Source organism: Marmota monax, unplaced genomic scaffold, assembly GCF_021218885.2.
Source record: "Marmota monax isolate L192 unplaced genomic scaffold, Marmota_monax_Labrador192_F-V1.1 WCK01_AAM20220418_F8-fsc00066, whole genome shotgun sequence".
Taxonomy (NCBI): Eukaryota; Metazoa; Chordata; class Mammalia; order Rodentia; family Sciuridae; genus Marmota; species Marmota monax.
The window spans coordinates 3,738,597-3,757,281 of NW_026692805.1; the positions used below are offsets into that span (position 1 = coordinate 3,738,597).

Genomic DNA, 18,685 nt, shown 5'->3' on the forward strand with positions numbered 1-18,685 from the left:
CCAGGGCCACACCCTTCAAGGGCTTGAGTCCATTGAATTGAGCTCAGAATGATTTTTCTGCTTTGCATATGTCTGTGTGTATATTCTCAAATAATCTGGTTCCAGAAAAGAGTGGCAGAATTGCTCTGGCAGTGTATTCTTGGCACCATATTAGGGGCTTTGACAGCAACCCCTTGGGGTGGCAGTTATACCCATTTCTTATAAGTAAAAGCAGGAGAGAAAGGTGAACCACTTGGGTCTGCCTTTGTCCCTGTGGGTGACTGTACCCACAACTCTCTCTGTGGTTTAGGACAACTTTTCTGACTTCCTTCACTCTTGACCATGGCGGTAGGTTGCTCAGGGTGTTGGTTCAACACACAGCCCCTTCTGGGCAAGGCATGGTTCAAGGTGCAAGAAGTGGACCTGACCCCGCTCTCATGGGGCTTTCAGTTGAGAAAGGGAGACAGAACAACGAACCAAGAAACATGTGATTACAGATATGGTACATGTTCTGTAGAGTGCAATAATGGGAGTTCGGGGTGGAGGGAACCTTTAAACTGGGAGATCAGGAAGGTCTTCATAGAGGAGATGCCATTTGAATTGAAATCTGAACTTGAAGGAGTGGTTGAGCCCAGAAAGAGTGTCACTCACAGGTACCTCCCACCACTTGTGCATTTGGATATTTATGTTCACAGAAAGCATGGAGGTGAATTCGCTGTACCTTTTAGTTCATACCTCCTTTTTCCTGTTTCTTGCAGGTTCTTTAGGGCAGAGGTGTATTTTGTGAATGAATGATTAGAGCCCCAAAGTAATGTTATTAAGTTGTTGCATTTTTATCATGATTTTCTCATTGGAAGAACTTGTGTTCCAGGATTAACCCTTCCCATCTTGTCTCAGATAAAAGGGAATAATATTTAATTTTCCAGTTTCAGCAGTAAGTGATTTTCTTGGGGGTGGATGAAGGGAATGGTTGGAGGAAATAATCAATAATTGACAAATCAAATTTCAAGTGAAATTTGGCAGACAAAAATTGAGATCTTTTCTACTGCAGGTCTGTCTATGTTAGAGTCTGGGAAATTAAAAAAGAAGAAATGGCACTGCTACATCGATGTTCATAGCAGCACAATTCACAATAGCTAGACTGTGGAACCAACCTAGATGCCCTTCAATGGATGAATGGATAAAAAAAATGTGGCATTTATACACAATGGAGTATTACTCTGCATTAAAAAATGACAAAATCATAGAATTTACAGGGAAATGGATGACATTAGAGCAGATTATGCTAAGTGAAGCTAGCCAATCCCTAAAAAACAAATGCCAAATGTCTTCTTTGATATAAGGAGAGTAACTAAGAACAGAGTAGGGTCGAAGAGCATGAGAAGAAGATTAACATTAAACAGGGATGAGAGGTGGGAGGGAAAGGGAGAGAGAAGGGAAATTGCATGGAAATGGAAGGAGACCCTCAGGGTTATACAAAAGTGCATACAAGAGGAAGAGAGGGGAAAGGGAAAAATAATACAAGGGGGACTAATGAATGACAGTAGAGGGGGTAGAGAAAGAAGAGGGGAGGGGAGGGGAGGGGAGGGGGGATAGTAGAGGATAGGAAAGGCAGCAGAATACAACAGACACTAGTATGGCAATATGTAAATCAATGGATGTGTAACTGATGTGATTCTGCAATCTGTATATGGGGTAAAAATGGGAGCTCATAACCCACTTGAATCAAATTGTGAAATATGATATATCAAGAACTATGTAATGTTTTGAACAGCCAACAATAAAAAATTTAAAAAAAAAAAGAAGAAATGGGGCTGGGGTTATAGCTCAGTGGTAGAACTCTTGCCTAGCATGTGTGAGCCTGGATTTTTCTATCCTCATCACCACACAAAACATACACATTCACATACAGACACACACACACACACACACACACACACACACACAAGAGTCTGAGAAAATCAACCCTACTAGTGAGAGATGTGGTAAAAACACTTCAGAAGTACTGTAAAACCACATATATTTATTTTTTAAATTTGATGTATCATAATTGTGCATAGTGGCTGGGTACACTGTGATAGTTCAGTACATGTATTCAGTGTGAAATAATACAGTCAGGGTCATTGGTATATCCTTCACCTCAAACATTTATCTTTTCTTTGTGAAAATAACATATTTTAGGTCATGATTTATTGCCTGCTCAGTTACTGGTGAACACACACATATATAAAATACTGTAGGTTTAGGGAGTGATATGAGCTTTACAAACTTGGGAAATTTAATGGGAAATCAGAGTCATCTAGGAGAAGAGTGGTTTCCATTTTGAATGTGGCAGGCTAGGGTGATAGTCCACAGGAGCAGGAATGACCCATGAACTTCAACATTAACAGGCAGCTCAAGAACCCACCTGACAGTTTCCTCAGAGGAGAGTCATTGCCATTACTACTGATTTTACCCTGGACCATTTCTAGAAACCACCAGGGAATCCCTATAAGATGGGAAACACCCTGTGGTGTAGGGTACCATTGGCTCCAGAAGGACCCAGGGATTCCCCAGTGGCGCTCCCCTCTACCTCTTTGAGGTCATTGATGTCTGGACCCTCCCCTTAGTAGAGGCTGCCACTGGCCGCATATGTCCATAGTCCACTGGCTGCACACTCTGCTCAGGGCTGGGGGCCCAGGGCTGTTGGAGCTATTTGGAGAACTAGCTGAAAGAGGAGCCTGGTTTCTCCCCTCTTCCTTCTCCCGCTTCACTTGTCATGAATGGAGAAATGAAATTCATTTGGGGTTAAAGATGCAATTTTAAGAGAGGGTTTTCTGACAACAGGTGGCTGTAATGCCAGAGGGCTGCCAGTTCCCTGGTGGCACACAGAGAGCCTGGTGAAGGGGAAGCACAGATGTGCTCAGTATCTGGCATGTGACCCTGAGTTGACACATGTCACCCTCAAATCCAGTGTCAAGAGGGAATGTTAAAATAACTGGACTCAGAGAAATTTGTAAATATTGATGAGAAAACATGAAACTGGGGGAATAACCTTGAATCTATTTTGAAGTTAGAATTTTCTTGTTTGTTTTAAAAAACTAAGCTTTCTCACATTAAAAATAAATGCCTCGATTGTTTCACATGACACCTGGGCCTACCTTGGCCTCTTCACATTTTTGGAGCATCTTGATTGAGACCTTTAGATCCAAGTTGTTTTGTTTTTACAAAAAAGTGAATGGAAACAAAAGTCATTCATTTAATGAAATAATTTGATTTCATTGATTTGTTAGTCAGCCTATCAAGTTTCATTAGAATCCGGTCCAGGTAGCGAGATTAATAAGACTCTAGCTCCATGAGGAGGCAGTCTGTCAGGTGAGCAGCTTGTCCACAGATGCATCAAAGTCATCCAAGGTCAAAGGGCTGTGAGCAGTTTGTTTAAGGATTCATTTTCCATGTTACCAGGATAAATTTCAAATGGCTGATAGGGTTGCCAAAGTGCAGAACCTTGATTCAGTTATGAAATGGAATGGTTTACTCATAATTCCTGCTCCATCTGATCAACTGCATCAACATGTGGTCTGAGCTGACTTCCTGATCACACTGCAGCTCCATGCAGCATCTAGCAGTGAGCACAGGAGCATGGATCCTGCGGTGCACCGCTGCTTGTGGACCCCTCAAGTTGTGCATCTTCTTCAGAATCCAGTGGGGAGGTTAGTTCTTACAGTTTGGACTTGGATCCCATGAGACATTGAAATGCTGCAAGAAGACTTCTGGTTGTACTCTGAGGGGTGGAGTTTTGTGTTTTGTGTTTTGATTTTATTTTTCCCTTCCTATAGTTTTTCTTATTTTGATGCAACATTTATTTTAAAAATAGTGCCTACTTATCAGATTTTAGCATGGAACAGTTAACTCTGAAATATCTTGCTTTATTTTTTAACACACCACCATATCCTGAATTGATCTTCCAAATTTATGAGAATTTCAGCTATCACAGATAACTTCTAATTAAGACATTTAGTTACAAGAGTCAAAAATCAAATTAGAGCAATTTTCATGAAAATACAAGTAACCATTTTATGAATGTATTTGTGTTGAATTATTAGCTGTACAAACAAGGAATCTTTTTTAAAAAAATAGGAAATGATAACTCACTATATTTTTAGGCATGATTTTTTTTCCTATTTGTTTTTAAAGCACCTATTGAGGAAACCTGACGATTACACATCCCTCCCTGTCCCAGCTCACACTTGCTTAAGCAAAATGTGAATAGGTTGGCTCATCTAACAGGAAATCCCAGAATGACTCTGGATTCAGATGAGACTCAGTTCTCCTTTGGTTTTGGCCTCATTCTCTCTTACAGGGCTAGGACCTGAAAGATGGTCACTGGCAGCTCTTAACAGCTTTTGTCACTTCATGAGGCCCTTCTGTGTGTTGCATATTATGTCAATCATGTAAATCATCAGTTTGGTGAGGGGAGTACTTTCCCAAGGTGGACAAGCATAAGAAGACTGGAGAGCAGGTCTCCAGTCCACCTCCCTGAGGATAGGGTTTGGGGATATTTATGGGATGAAGAAGTGGGTAGTTTAATGCATGGGGAAAGGTGATTTGAGGTGAAGTAACCATATCCTGCCTGCGTGTAGTCAATCATGACTCTTCACGTTTGAAAAATGTTGGCAATAGCATGATCTGAGGATGGAGTTTTTGGCCTTCTGACTTCAAAAGGTCACCCCTTGGGCATCCATGCAGGCCCAACTGAAAAGTCCATAGTTTCAACAAAAGTGGCCTTCAAGTAACTGTAAAGTAACCTAGACAACCGTTATCATCCTGACCCAGGCGTCAGGGGTGTTGCCCACAGCAGAGCTAGTGGGAGACTAATAATATGTTGCTCAGCTTCATGACCTCCCAAATTGGGGACTTTTAAAGTGAAGTAGAAGCAAGTACGAAAACCAGTTGAAACTAGAGGGGTTATTCAGGTTTTCCCTTAGAACAAAAACAAAACAAAACAAAAACAAAAAAAACAAAACCTTCTTTCTTCTACTGTTGCAAAGTCAAATCTTAATGGAAATCTCTTTGGCCTGGATGACGTGCCCACTGCTGTGGACAGAGGGGAGCGGTGCCCATGCATGGCCCAACTTTGCTGTGAGGTGAGGGTAGGGAAAGATGATGAGGTAAGAGGAAGAATTCCCAAATGAAAAGTGGGGTGTAAATGTCCCCTGTGGCATGCAAATATTGTCAGTGCATCGGTGCCTCCTCCAGGACTGGAGTGCAGGGCGAGGAAGGGGGCCACCCAGCAGTATCTATACCTCGTCTTCTTCCTCCTTCTGATAACAGTCTGGTGAGCCGCGAAGTTGTGGGCTCAAGTACTGTGTTTCTCAAACTTAAAAAAAAAATAAAATGTAAATACGCATATCAAGAAGAATGAACTCATAATTTGGGCATGGAGAATCAGGCAGCTAAATCCTGTTTCAGATCAAGAATGGAACTAATGGGGCTGGGGATGGAGCTCAGTGGTGGAGCACTTGCCTGGCACATGTGAGGCACTGGGTTTGATCTTCAGCACCACATAAAAATAAATAAATGAAAGGTATTGTGTTCATCTACAACATATATATGTATATAAAGAATGGAATAGTAAGAAGTTTTTACTGCTTTATAAACTGGGGAAGGGGATGCACTGAGTGGGTTACCTGGAATTCTTCCTGTGACATTTTCAGGCTGCTGTGGATGGAAAGATTTTGCAAGTAAATCTTCTCAATGAGAGCATCTCTGAGATCACTTCATAGCCTAGTGTTTGCATGGAAATGAAGCCATGCACCAAATGATAATAAACTGAATAGTTAACGGTGGTCCCATAAGATTGCATCCTTACTAGTATTGCTGTCTTCATTTGGGTAAGTACACTTTGATGGTCACATGACAAAATCACCTACTGGTGTACTCCTCAAGGTATATTCCATCATTAAGCAACACATGACTGTTCTTATCAAAGTTGGGGATTGAACCCAGGGCCTGGTGCATGCTAGGCAAATGCTCTACCACTGAGCCACAAACCCAACCCTTTAAGCTTCCATTTTATTTTAGCCGTTCTGTACTGAGCAGTAAGAAGCTTTTGGTATGGGTGGATGGACCATGCTTAGTCTTGGTACCGTGTCTGTGACAGGACACAACATTTTGAAACCTCTTTTTTCTTAGGTGAAGTCATTTCCTTCATCTATGTTTTTACTCTTTATATGTCATCTTTTTCTTGTTATTTGTTAAGAAAAACCAGCAATATTACCCTGCATTTGGAAACCTACCAGCACCCTTCCCTGGATAGCCATTAATGTAGAAAGAGCTTTTAAAATCACTTTCCAGTTCCTTACGACTTGGTCAAGTGGGAAAGTTTAAAATCCAAACCGTTGTTCAATTTGTTTGGTTTTCTTCATAGCTGGCCATTTTCACCAGCCCATAAATACCCTGAGGAAATTGTAGGATAGATGTTCCCCGGAGTAGCAAGGTGAGTGCTGAGGCCTTGAGGCAGTGAGACCCAGGCCTACCTGGCTTGCCACAAGATTTGACCCATCTGGCTTCAGTCCAGCACCTTCCACCCACCAATACCACTTGTTAAAAAACTTAGCAAGTGTTTCTGGGGAAGAGAAATTCTTTGTCATTTAGTTTGGCCTCAACATCTCATGAGTTATCATTAAAAATATAAGTGGCTAGCCTAGAACTGTGGTGCATACCTGTAATCTCGGCTACTCGGGACGCTGAGGCAGAAAATTGCCAGTTGAAAGCCAGCTTGGGCAACCTGGTTAACTTAATGGTAAGATCCTGTTCTAAAAAGGAAACACACACACACACACACACATACACTTACTGACAGTTGTACAGTTGTTAAGTTATTAAAACCCATTCTTTTTTTCAGCTTTTGGACAAAGAGAAGGACTGGGTTAGATGCAGACAGTCAACGTTGTTCAGATTGTTTTAAAGACATTAATATACACGTTTTATCATGTTATTTGATGAATCAACCAGACCTTTCTCTTTTTGCCTGAAATAGGTACAGCCCCCATCGGTCATGGAGCTTCCCCACGTTGTCACTGGGTGTTTTAGTTAGCTTTATTGTTGCTGTGACCAAAATACCTGACCAGAACAATTTTAGGAAGGAAAAGTTTGTTTTGTCTCACAGTTTCAGAGGTTCAGTTCATGGTTTGTCAACTCCACAGCTCTGGGCCCAAGGTGGGGCAGAACATCATGGCAGAAGGGCACTGGAGAGGAAAGCAGCTCAGGCCATGGTACTAGGAAGGAGAGAGAGAGAGAGAGAGAGAGAGAGAGAGAGAGAGAGAGAGAGAGAGAGAGAGAGAGAGAGAGAGAGAGAGCGCTTTGTTTACCAGGGACAAAATATAAACCCCCAAGTCAGCCCCAGTGACCTACTTTTTTCAGCCACAGTCTACCTGTTTACAGTTACTGTCTAGTTAATCCATATCAGTGGATTAATCCACTGCTTAGGGCAAAGCTTTCATAATCTAATCATTTCACCTCTGAACCATTCTTGCATTGTCTCACACATGAGCTTTTGGGGCTCACCTCATATCTAAACCATAACACTGGGTGTGACAGTTTTTCCACCTATCTTGAACTTCAAACAAGTTCAAGTAATTTTTAATTTGTTTGTATAAGTGTTATTTCCCATTGTCTACATGTAGCCGCTTGGTCTTCTTTTCACTTACAAAATCTATGATTTATTTTCTTTCAAAATTTGCTTTCTTTTTTTTTTTTTCCTTTTGGAGTGAGATGACTCATGCCTCAGAGTTTTCTTATAGGAGACATCAAAGATATTTAGCCTCCAGAACTGCAATTTAGTATTTTAAATGAGCAGTGAGTACATTCTATACACTTTACCGAGCTACATATATGGTGCTGTATTTTCATTCCTAATTCTCTTGCTGTGGCTTCCAAGAGGGCTCTCTGGACCTTTAGCAAAAAGTGTTCTCTCAGCCCCTGGACAATTGATTCACCAGAGAAGCCTAATTTCTGCCCTCAGAAATACCACAAGTTGTATGGTGTGTACAGAATAGAGAAGAGCCTAACGCTGCCGAGATATTTCAGCGCTCTCTCACCAGAGGTGTCTGACCTTTGGAATTCACCTATAATTTTTTACATTTCCTTATAATTCTGACCATGAGGATGTTTGGTTCCAATTAGTTCAAGAGTGTTTATCAGTCTCATCTCATGCTTTCCACAAGTTCCAAATTCCTCCTTAGTTTTCTTTCACTCCTCTTGGCTATATTAAGAGAGCATTAAATTGTATTTGGGGAACCGTTCAGGACTCAACCATGCTCATAGAACCTGTATCAAATCTGGATATCCCCATCTGTGCTTATATCTTCTTATTGGGCGCAGTGTTCACTCACCATGATTCTGAGGGGTCTCTCTATGGGTTGGGGTGAATGGATGCTGAGGTCCTTCAGGAACCTCACTGAACTCCTAGAACTGGATTTTCAGTTTTCTATGAAACTATGTATGTATTTACCCACTCATTCATATATACATACATATATTCACCTGTCCATCCAACCATTCATCTATCCATCCATCTATCCATCTATCCATCATCTACCGATCCATCTATTTATCTCAGTCACTCTGTAGCTTGGCATCAAATACTCCATCTGTTAGTTTTGCCTCTAAAATGAGAATAGGTATTTAAGGATGAGTGTAACTTTGGTTAATGTTGGTAATGGACTTTTCCGGCTAAGCACATATATTTCCACATGTATTTTATTAGAAGCTACGGGTGTCCTGGCTTTTGTATACTAGAAGGCATTTGAGATGAATGCTTTGGGGGGACAGTCACTAGAGAGGGAAGAAGGGCTGTGATTCATAGGTGTCTTGTATTTGTGAAGTTGGGACCCACACAGCAGCTTGGTTCTGGATTACTGCTGGGTCTGATATACCACCCTGCCTCCAAGGGCAGCTCTCCCTGCTTCATCTTTTCAAGCTTCTGTATGATTTCTGTCCTGCTCAGTGCTCAGGTCTCTCTGCTTTCCTACTTCTCCAAGTATCTCTAGGAAGATACTGCCCTGTGAATAGAAATTTAAAGATTATATTTGAAGATCCAGTCAATGAAAATATATTTGGATGTCTTCACAACTGTGTGTGTGTGTGTGTGTGTGTGGTGTTGAGAAGGAGAAAAGAGACTCTTCTAGACTGTATTTTCCCTTCCTCTCTCCCACCCCTCAAATAAATGCACAGAACAGAGGTCCTATAGTGTCATGCTTCAGAATATGACTCCGGAACCACTCTTCTTACTTTGAATCCTGGCTTGGCCCTGACGTTTGGCCAACATGCTAAATTGTCTATGTCTCAGTTTCCCAGTCTGTAAAATGGGGATGAGCATAGTTGCTGCCTTATACGATTACGATAAGGCTCACAGAGTTCTCATATGGAAAGGACTTGGAGTGCCTGGCACATCAGAAGCTCTGGGTCAGTGTTAGTGATCATCGAGCCAAAACCATATGCATCCTATCTGTTCTGGAATACTTGGTAGGAACAAAAATGTATTTTGTACATTTAAAATGTACATTTTGAATCATTATTTTGTCTAAATTTTTACAGTAACAAAAACGAATTCCTAGTCACAGGTTTGGGTGGGAAAGATCAGTTCTAATTAGAGAAGGCATCAAATACAGCCTCCCGGAAGGTACTGAAAAGTGGAAAGTCGTTCAGTTCTACTTGTTATAACAACAACACCCCTTGAACATTCCAGGTGATGCACCATGCTGTGCTCTTGACCTGATTGTCTCATTTGAGGCTGTTAGGAAGTTTCTAGGTTTGTTCCTATACCCATTTTACAGAACACTAAAGGAGTTAGGCAAGGTCATGAAACTTGGTCCAGGGAGGCAGTGGCTGAATGCCATCTGTGGAATTCCTGAGCCCACCTGCTTACTTGCTGGGGATGCTATGCCACCAGTGAGGCTCATGGCCCCTGCCCAGGCCAACCTGGGGGAGTCACTCTGCTCTATCATCTTAATCACATCATCGCGTATGGTTGGTAGTAAGTCTAGGCATGCATTTCCTTTTAAAGCAGTCTTAATGTTGTCGAATGTCTGCTGGCAAGTCAGCTTGCCAAAAACAAGGAGCCAGATTTGTGATATTTTTGTTTCCTATGGTTTGATGAAGCTAACCGGCCTAGAAAACTCCTTTTATAGATGTGAAATAGCTGGGGTTTTTATCCGAGGTTGGTGGTGACCTATGTGAGCGAGCTCCCTATTGCTCTTTGACTGATGCCCTTCAAGCTTGCTAATTTCATTCCAGGAGGGGGACCAGAGCAGGGCAGTCACCTTTTTGTTTAGCATGAACTCAAACATTTGAAAGGATGATTTTGAGCTTTTATTTTATTTTTTTTCTTGTTCCTAGACAACAATGGTTAGATAATTCAAGTGTGCACCTACACTAGAATATGGCAGACATTCTGTAATCTTTGTTCTTTATCCTCTGGTGACCCTGAGGAGAAGGGGGATTTGCTGTCAGTCCTTGGAAACCTGGAAAGAACTATAGTCACAGCCTAATCCTGAGCCATGAATTTGCACTCATTTGAGAAATAGGCCAATTGGACAAAAACACTGAGTCATTAAGCTTGGTCTTGACCTCTGAGACAGGATTAGTAAACAAACTGAATCATAAATTGTTTATTATTTTGGTCACAGAAGCTGAAGAGTCCACATCAAATGAATCTTTAAAATTATATTATCCTACATGCTTCAGATTGAACGTTGTCAGTTACTTGGACTCCTAACACTGTTGCAGATTGAAATGTGAAAGAAAACATCTTTCTACAATGGAATATTATAATTCGATTTAAAGGGAAAATATTCTTTTACTCTTCTCACACTTCTAGAAGAAACTGTTACACTGAATAATTGATGCTTCTAAAATGAAGCCTTGTATTTTTATGATACTAGAATAGCTTTCATTATCTAAATGAATGCTAGAGAGCCCTGCATATTAACTATGTCCATATAATAAACATTTTGAACATAGGAAGACTCAGCCAACTTGATTGTTCTTAGGTAAAGTTGAGATTGGGAATTACACAGAACCACAAATAATTGCACGTGATAAAACTAATCATGATATGCAAATTGGCAACTATTAACAACCACATGAAGATTTTCCCCATAGTTTTGTTTAAATAAAGTAGATTGCCTCATCTGGAAACTTACATCATTCAGAATGGCAAATACATTATGCTTTACACTTTTTAAAAGAATTGGGACAAATAGTCATTTGTAATCTTTATTTTTATTTTATATTAGGTTTTTAAATTCATTGGTTTTCATGACAGACAGACAAAACAAAACACGATGTTCCCTGGTATTTATTGTATATTGTGGATCAGAAGTTCCTACTTCTAAAATGTGTACTTGGCTCAAAATGATATAAATACACTCCATGGTTCTGATTTAAACTTAAGAAAATCCTTTCTGGAGATTACACAGCGGGTCTTTGTTACCCCAGGATAATTAGAACCAGAAAAAGGCCACTTAAGATGATCCACTTCAATGGGGACAATATAGTGAATAAAGAAAAAGCTTGGGAGATTATTTTGAAAAGAATCAACTGAAAATTATGAAAATAAGTTTATTTTAACTAACATTTAACACAATTTAGGTGATTAGTGTGACTGTGACCAGCTCTTAGAATAAGAGTACAAATATCGAGTGTTGATTGTTTTGAGAGGAGTAAGGTTTTGGGGCAGCATTTTATAAATTCTCCTTATTCTAGGGCTGGGGTTATGGCTCAGTGGTAAAGCACTTGCCTACCATGTATATGAGACACTGGGTTCGATTCTCAGCACCACGTATAAAAACAAATAAATGAAATAAAAGTCCATCAACAACTAACTAAAAAAATTTTTAAAAAATTCTTCTTATTCTAAATTCAAATCTATTTCTTTATGTCTTCCACTTATTGGCCCTAGGTCTGGTATGGCTAATGAATGTGAATTTAAATATGGTTTTCTTTAACTATCAATTCAATCACTACATTTAGTTTTTTGGTGTGTAACCACTTAGCCACATCCCCACCCCTTTTTGTATTTTATTTAGAGACGGGGTCTCACTGAGTTACGTAGGGCCTCACTAAATTGCTGAGGTTGGCTTTGGACTCGCAATCCTCCTGCCTCAGCCTCCTGAGCCACTGGGATTAAGGCATGTGCCACCACGCCCGGCTACATTGTAGTATTTTTTCTACCACATTTGACATTTCCATCACATCATAAAGATGGCAGGTGCTACGAAAACATTGAGGATCTTGTTGGTCATTTTCCTTTGGAGCATTTTCACTTCTTTAATATAAAAGTCCTTCTTGAAATTCCTACCTTGCTACCAACTTTTAATTTTTCTTTTAAATAATTGCTTTCTAATCAAACTGCTCAGTCCCCACTTGCTATTGTTTCTCCTCTTGTTGGGGAAATTCTATAATGTTGTTTTATTTATCTTATGTAATTGTGTATTTGGGGGCAAGTTTTGCAGTTTCAGTTTGCAGCAGACACACACCTTTTTATGGGAGTACAAGCCATTCGTTGGCAGTATTAGGCATAGATGCTGATGTTGAACAAAGATGCATTTTGGGGGGTGGGGGGTCCCAGGGATAGAACTCAGGGGCACTCCACCACTGAGCCACATCCCCAGCCCTATTTTGTATTTTATTTAGGGACAGGGTCTCACTGAGTTGCTTAGTGCCTCACTGTTGCTGAGGCTGGCTTTGAACTCACAATTCTTCTGCCTCAGCCTCCTGAGACGCTGGGTTTACAGGCATGTGCTAACGTGCCCATCTCAAAGATGCAGTTTTGAGTGGAGACTCAAGTCATAAGACAGTTATTAGGAAATACATGAGTGTTTTGAAGGCATACTTTTCTGAGCATACTTTTAACTTTAGGGATTTGGATAATGAATATTCATAATGAGAACCCCTAATTTTTTTGTAGGAATCCATCATCAAGTGCTCTATTTAAATAGAGGTTATATGAGTGGGGAGACCCTGACCATGAGTCCGATCAAGGATGGATCACTTACTTTCTTTGACCTACATTTACTTATATTTTCTATTCACAGCATCCTGTTCTAAATTGTTGGATATGTTACACCTATCAAGAGTGATATCATTCTGTTTTCATAGAATCCTTGAACTCAGCAGACATGAACCAAGTCCTTCTTTTGGTTATTTGTATACACACACACACACACACATACAAACACACATGTTTTATAATTTCAATAGTTTCATCCATTCATAATCATGCTTTTGGCAAAGCTGTAATCAGCACTTTGGTAGTTTTAAATTCTGCCATTTGCTGGTGGTATTTCACGAGTGTTTGCTATGTATTGCAGTCTTAATGTCTTCTTCTGCTTCATTTTCAATGGCTGATAGTCCACTGAGTAGAGGAGTTGTAACATAAATGAATAAATATATCCCGTCCATTGGGCAACATCTTAATACTTTGAGGTTTTTTTTTGGGGGGGGGGTTGGCCATGTTACTAAGATTTCTTTGAAGGTAGACCATTTTTTAAAAAGAGCTTCTCCGACTTGGAGCACAGTTGTGTGTGCATTTCTGTATGCCTTTTGTTGCTGCTGTAAACAGGAAGAAACAAACTAAGGCAAGCGCGTGTTTAAGTGAAGCAGAGGGAGGAACAAAGGAAAATTGCAAGAACATTATCTCATTCTGCTGCCAAGCAGGGCACATGGAGATCCTGGGGTGTCCAGGAGGAAGATGACAAGACAGAAGCCCAGGTGGAGCTCTGAGGGGTATCTATCCTCAGTTGCTTGGCTGGCCCTGCCGTAGTACACCTAGCGTTTGATCATCTGGGAAGATTGGTGACCTTTGGCTTTTGAAGCTGCACTGCAGGAGCAGCAGGCTCATCCAGGGAGGAAAGCAAGCAGTCATCCTCAGAGGGGAGACAGTCTCCAGGAGCAGATGGGCTCACAGCGGTAAAGCATCCACAAACTGAATTAGCTAATACTACATTATTAAAAAATACAGCACTTTTCATTTTTGTTCAAGATCTTGGAAATTTTCAATGCACCCTTGGGGGAAAATAGTTTGTTCATCCGTTATAATTAGATTTGCCACCTCTTACTCAGATAAAGGAAGGTAATTGACACTTTCGCCTTCTTACTGCGCATCTACTTCGGGGTGTGTATGTCATTGCTTCCTCTGCATATGTGGGTGAACTATTTGCAATGCTTATTTCACATAGCTTGCCACAGGACCGAGGTGGGTATTGGGCAAGAATGGGAACTATGCATTGCAGAAATAAGGGTAATTTGTTTTTTTGCAGTAGCTAATAACAAATGTTTCAAGTGAAGCCAAGTTGAAGTGGATTCAATCAAGGCAATTTTAGTCATAATTTAAATGAGCAAATACAGGCTGGGGATGTAGCTCAGTGATAAGGCGTGTGCTTAGTATGCATAAGACCCTGGGTTCATTCCCAGCAACACAATATTAATTTAAAAACTAGAGATTTATAGAAATGGTATGTCGATTTCAAATTCTGCTAGGCTAGGTCAAAGGGCAATGAGCAAATACAGACTGGGGGTGTAGCTCAGTGGTAAGGCATGTGCTTCATGTGCTTAGTATGCATAAGACCCTGGGTTCGTTCCCAGCAACACAATATTAATTTAAAAACTAGAGATTTATAGAAATGGTATGTCAATTTCAAATTCTGCTAGGCTAGGTCAAAGGGCAATAAGGGATACTGATAAAGTAGGAGACAGTCTGTTGTTTTCAGAGGTTGACTTATACCAGTTAATCCCATCTCACACATGTGTATAGTTCAACTTTGAAAGTTATATCCTATAATCTTTAAAACCTTTTCTGCCTCCTAGGTCCTAGCTACCTTGGAGATTGGTGATTTTCTAAATCCAAAGGAGAAGTCCAGGAAGGGACCGTGAATTCTCTTTTGAGTTTCAACTAACAGAATAAAAGGTAATTGTTGAGGATTTTAGAATGTGTTTGCAGTACTTGGGGGAGACCGTCTACAATAGTAGCAACTATGAGTGTGGGATGTTTTCTCTTACAAAAACGTATCCGGTACTATTGTGTTTTAGTTATATGCGATGTATTTAATAAACAACAACAATATATTCTTCTTAAGTAAGCCTTGTCAGCTAGGTTTACCAGAGGTTTAAGGTGTTAACCTGTCTAAACAGTCATCTCTGTTTATTTCTCTTTCTCTCTCTCTCCCTTCCTTACTTCTTTCCTATCTTTCTTTCTTTTCTTGTCTCTTTTTTTGAGGGTAGGGGAGCTGGGGATGGAACCCAGGGCCTTTCACACCTGCTAGGCAAGTGCTCTACCACTGAACTGCATCTCCAGACTCTGTTCCAATGCCACACCCCTCTGCCTGCCTCTCATGCATATTCTGAATGTCATCCTCACATGTGGGAAGAGAATGTAAGAATTTAATTTCTAAGACATAAGATATAGAATTACAAACATAGGGGCTCATTTTAATCATATAAATATTTTTTTCTTCTTTTGTGGTGCCGGGGATCAAACCCGGGGCCATGTGCATAGAATGGAAGCACTTTATCACTGAGCCCCACCCCAGGCCTTAATCTCATATACATTTGATAAACTTATTAACCAACCTCCCCTCCCCGCTGCAGTCCCAGGATAACTGATGGTATCACCCTAAGACCACCTCTTTCTTTGGACTGCAGGAACTGCTCCCCTCCCAGCCATCTAATCCCAAAGCAATGCTCCCTGACCCACAGGCAGAATTTCTTACCTGGATACCCATCAGTTCTTCTGTATCGCATTCAAAGTCCCAGGTTCATCCTCAGCTCACTTATTATTGTTCCAAAAGATTCTCCTTTCCAAAATCCATCCACAATCGTTTGTTATTAGGGGCAATCACAATTCTTGCTCTCCAGTTCTCCAAGTATTGATTTATTTCCCCCTCTTCTTCCCATTGCTCTAATGATTGGATTTATAGTTAAAGAAACTCATATTTACTGTATTGTTCTACTTATTTAGCCACATCTGTCCTACAGCCAATGGGTAGAGGATATAAAGAAACCAAATTGAAGCTGGGCATCATGGCTCACCTCTGTAATCCCGGCAGCTCGGGAGGCTGATGCAGGAGGATTGCAAGTTCAAGGCTAGCCTCAGCAACTTAGTGAGGCTCTAAGCAACTTAAAATAAAAAACAAAAAAGCCTGGGATGTTGCTCGGTGGTTAAGCACCCTTGGTTCATCCCCAGTACCAAAAAAAAAAAAAAAAAAGAAAGAAAGAAAAGAAAAGAAAAAGAAACTAAATTGAGCTCACTATAAGGAGAATCTTTGAAATATCAGACATTCAAATGAACAGCTTGTCTGTCCTGGAGGAAGATCTCCATTGATGGAACTATTGCCGTAGAAACTGCACACCTGTCTGGCAAGGATGTTGTAGCAGAGGAGCTTGGCTGATTTGGGAGATGATCAAATGAGGTCCATTTCTAGGTCCATTCCAAACAACAAAAAGCATTATACAGTGACTTGACTAGTGGCTCAAGGGAAGCAAAGTTTTCGTTTTTGTGCATTTAAAAAATTACACAAGGCATTCAATGTGATTATTGCACTTGTAATGATTAGCACTTCAATTGTGCTTTGGGGGCTACTTTTTAAAACTTTCCTTCTCAGATCGATTTCTGAATAGCTTGCCCTTAGCCCTCATGAGGTTAGAGGATGGTTTCGTGTATCTGTAGCAGGACTGGGGTGGAGTGCTGCTTGGAGGGTTCTTCATAGCAGGGGAAGCCCAAAGGGCCTGGAGATCGAGGGCTGGCCCTGGCAAGGGCCCTGGGTTTGGTTCTCAGAGAGGAAGGTAGATCAGGGCAGTGACTATGACGAGCTACCAAAGGAGAAAAAAATGACAAGAGTTTGAAGCAGGTGTGTGTTTTGCTAGCTTGGGAGACCATTACTATGAGTTGATTATAAACCTGTTAGGAGGATCTTATCTTGACCTTTGAACCCCACCTGCTCTGCTACCTTGCATTTCTAGTGTCTGCCTCCATAGCCGTCTCCCAAGTACCATTCTGTAGGGGCGGTAGGAGAATTGTCATTAAACATGAGATAAAGTACCATGTTTCTGAGAATGCTTGAATGTCCTGTGACCGTCCTTCAAAGAAAATAGATACTTGAACCTTAAAAGGCATATTTAAGTTTTTTCTGTGTGTCTGTGTGGTGCTGGGGATTGAACCCAGGGCCTTGTGCATGTGAGGCAAGCACTCTTCCAACTGAGCTATGTCCCCAGCTCTATTTAACTCTTAACACAATTTTTAGACTCCTCTTTCCTCATCTCCGTAATTCCAGGAAGAAGTATTTCTTTTTCTTCTTCCCTTTCAATGCAACATCACTTTGTTCTTATGTCATTGACTCAGTCCTTTTATTCATAAAGTGTGGAAAAGTTCTCTCCTCACTCAATACTGGAATCTGAGCACCATGGGGAAAAGGGTTTCTTTTTGTTTTATTTTTACTTTATGCCAAGCCCTAGAACAGTATCTGGCATATAGTAGGTGCTCAGTGAACATTTACTTAATGAACTCAGGCAGCTCCTTGACTGAACCCGAAGTTCCCTGGGGATGGGAACTCTTCTTTCATCCTGAATTGGTCCCTGGACCAATTCACTAGCCACCACACTTCAGGTTGTGACACCTCCACATGGGCTTCTCTCTGGGAAGAGCCCGGGAGGGATGTTGTGTTGTCACTGTGTAGGTGACTGTAGGTTAAGCTCAGTCACCAGCACAAAAGGACAGATGAGATGTGGAAGGAAAGCAGAAGCGAGAGCTGGCATTGGTGTCCATGCCAGGCCCTTTTTACTTGCTGTGTTCGCTGGCCCCTCCCAGGAAACAGTGCAAGGGGCTGCGGGTGGGGGTGGGGAGCAGGAAGGGCGGTTGCTGGTTGTCACAACTGAGCCTTCCCCTCTGGTCAGGTCTGGGAGGAAGTGTGTGGTGAGTCACGTGGAAGCAGAATGTCCCTGATACGGGGTTAAGGTGGCGCTTTGGTTTCTAAGCCCTGCTGAAGCCATGAAGGAGAGGAGGCTGCCCGGAGCTTTCTTGCTGTGTGCTCCATGAGCTTCACAGCAGAGCACAGGCTCATTCTGATGATCTAATAACATCTTTGAGTAGGTGCCCTGAGGGGAGTTCTGGTTTCTGGCTTCCTTTCCCTAGTGATCTGAAGGAGGAGGGAAGGAGGCAGGCTTTTCTTCAGCTTCCATGCTAAGCAAGTCTTTCTGGAAAAGACGTTTTAGGTGCAAAGACTTTAAGGCGCACTACCAGTTACCTTGTCAGCTGAGATGTAATTCTGAGGCAGTCAGGAGGGTGTTAATTGAATAAGCCAGGAACCAGTGCTACTCAGCCCTCCCTCCCCTCTCCCCCGCTTTGTCTTCTGTCTGTCACACTACATTCCAGCTTTAGGAGCTGTCCTGCCCTTGCATGTCACGTTTTGGACCGAGACACATTAGTAAATGCTGGATCTTCTTCATTATCTAGCATTCACTAACGCGCGTCCCAGGTCTCATACCTGCTGCCAGCCTGTCTTCCTGCCTCTCCTGCACACCTTGCATCCATCACCTCCTCTTTTGCTCATGTTCTTTTCCTCCTTCACAATTCTATCCTGCCCATGGGGAGAGTCCCCCAGTCTCAGCTCCATTGCCTGCGATGCCATTTGCAAATACAGCACCTTATGACAGCTTTCCTGGCCTCACC

The 18,685-nt window shown here is 41.5% G+C and overlaps 1 protein-coding gene across 10 annotated transcripts in view; it reads left to right on the plus strand.

Moving 5' to 3' along the window:
• The window catches only part of Svil (supervillin), a 237,171-nt gene that overhangs the window by 25,030 nt on the left and 193,456 nt on the right, over positions 1-18,685 (plus strand). For 4 of the 10 annotated variants that reach the window (XM_058580538.1, XM_058580541.1, XM_058580537.1 and 1 more), the window contains exon 2: positions 14,830-14,929. The exons of 2 other annotated variants lie outside the window; for them this stretch is intronic. The gene's annotated coding sequence lies outside the window, so the exon portion shown is untranslated. Of the gene's footprint in view, positions 1-13,523; positions 13,933-14,829; positions 14,930-18,685 lie in introns of those variants that run through there. 4 more of the 10 variants (XM_058580540.1, XM_046448290.2, XM_058580542.1 and 1 more) reach the window with 2 other exon arrangements.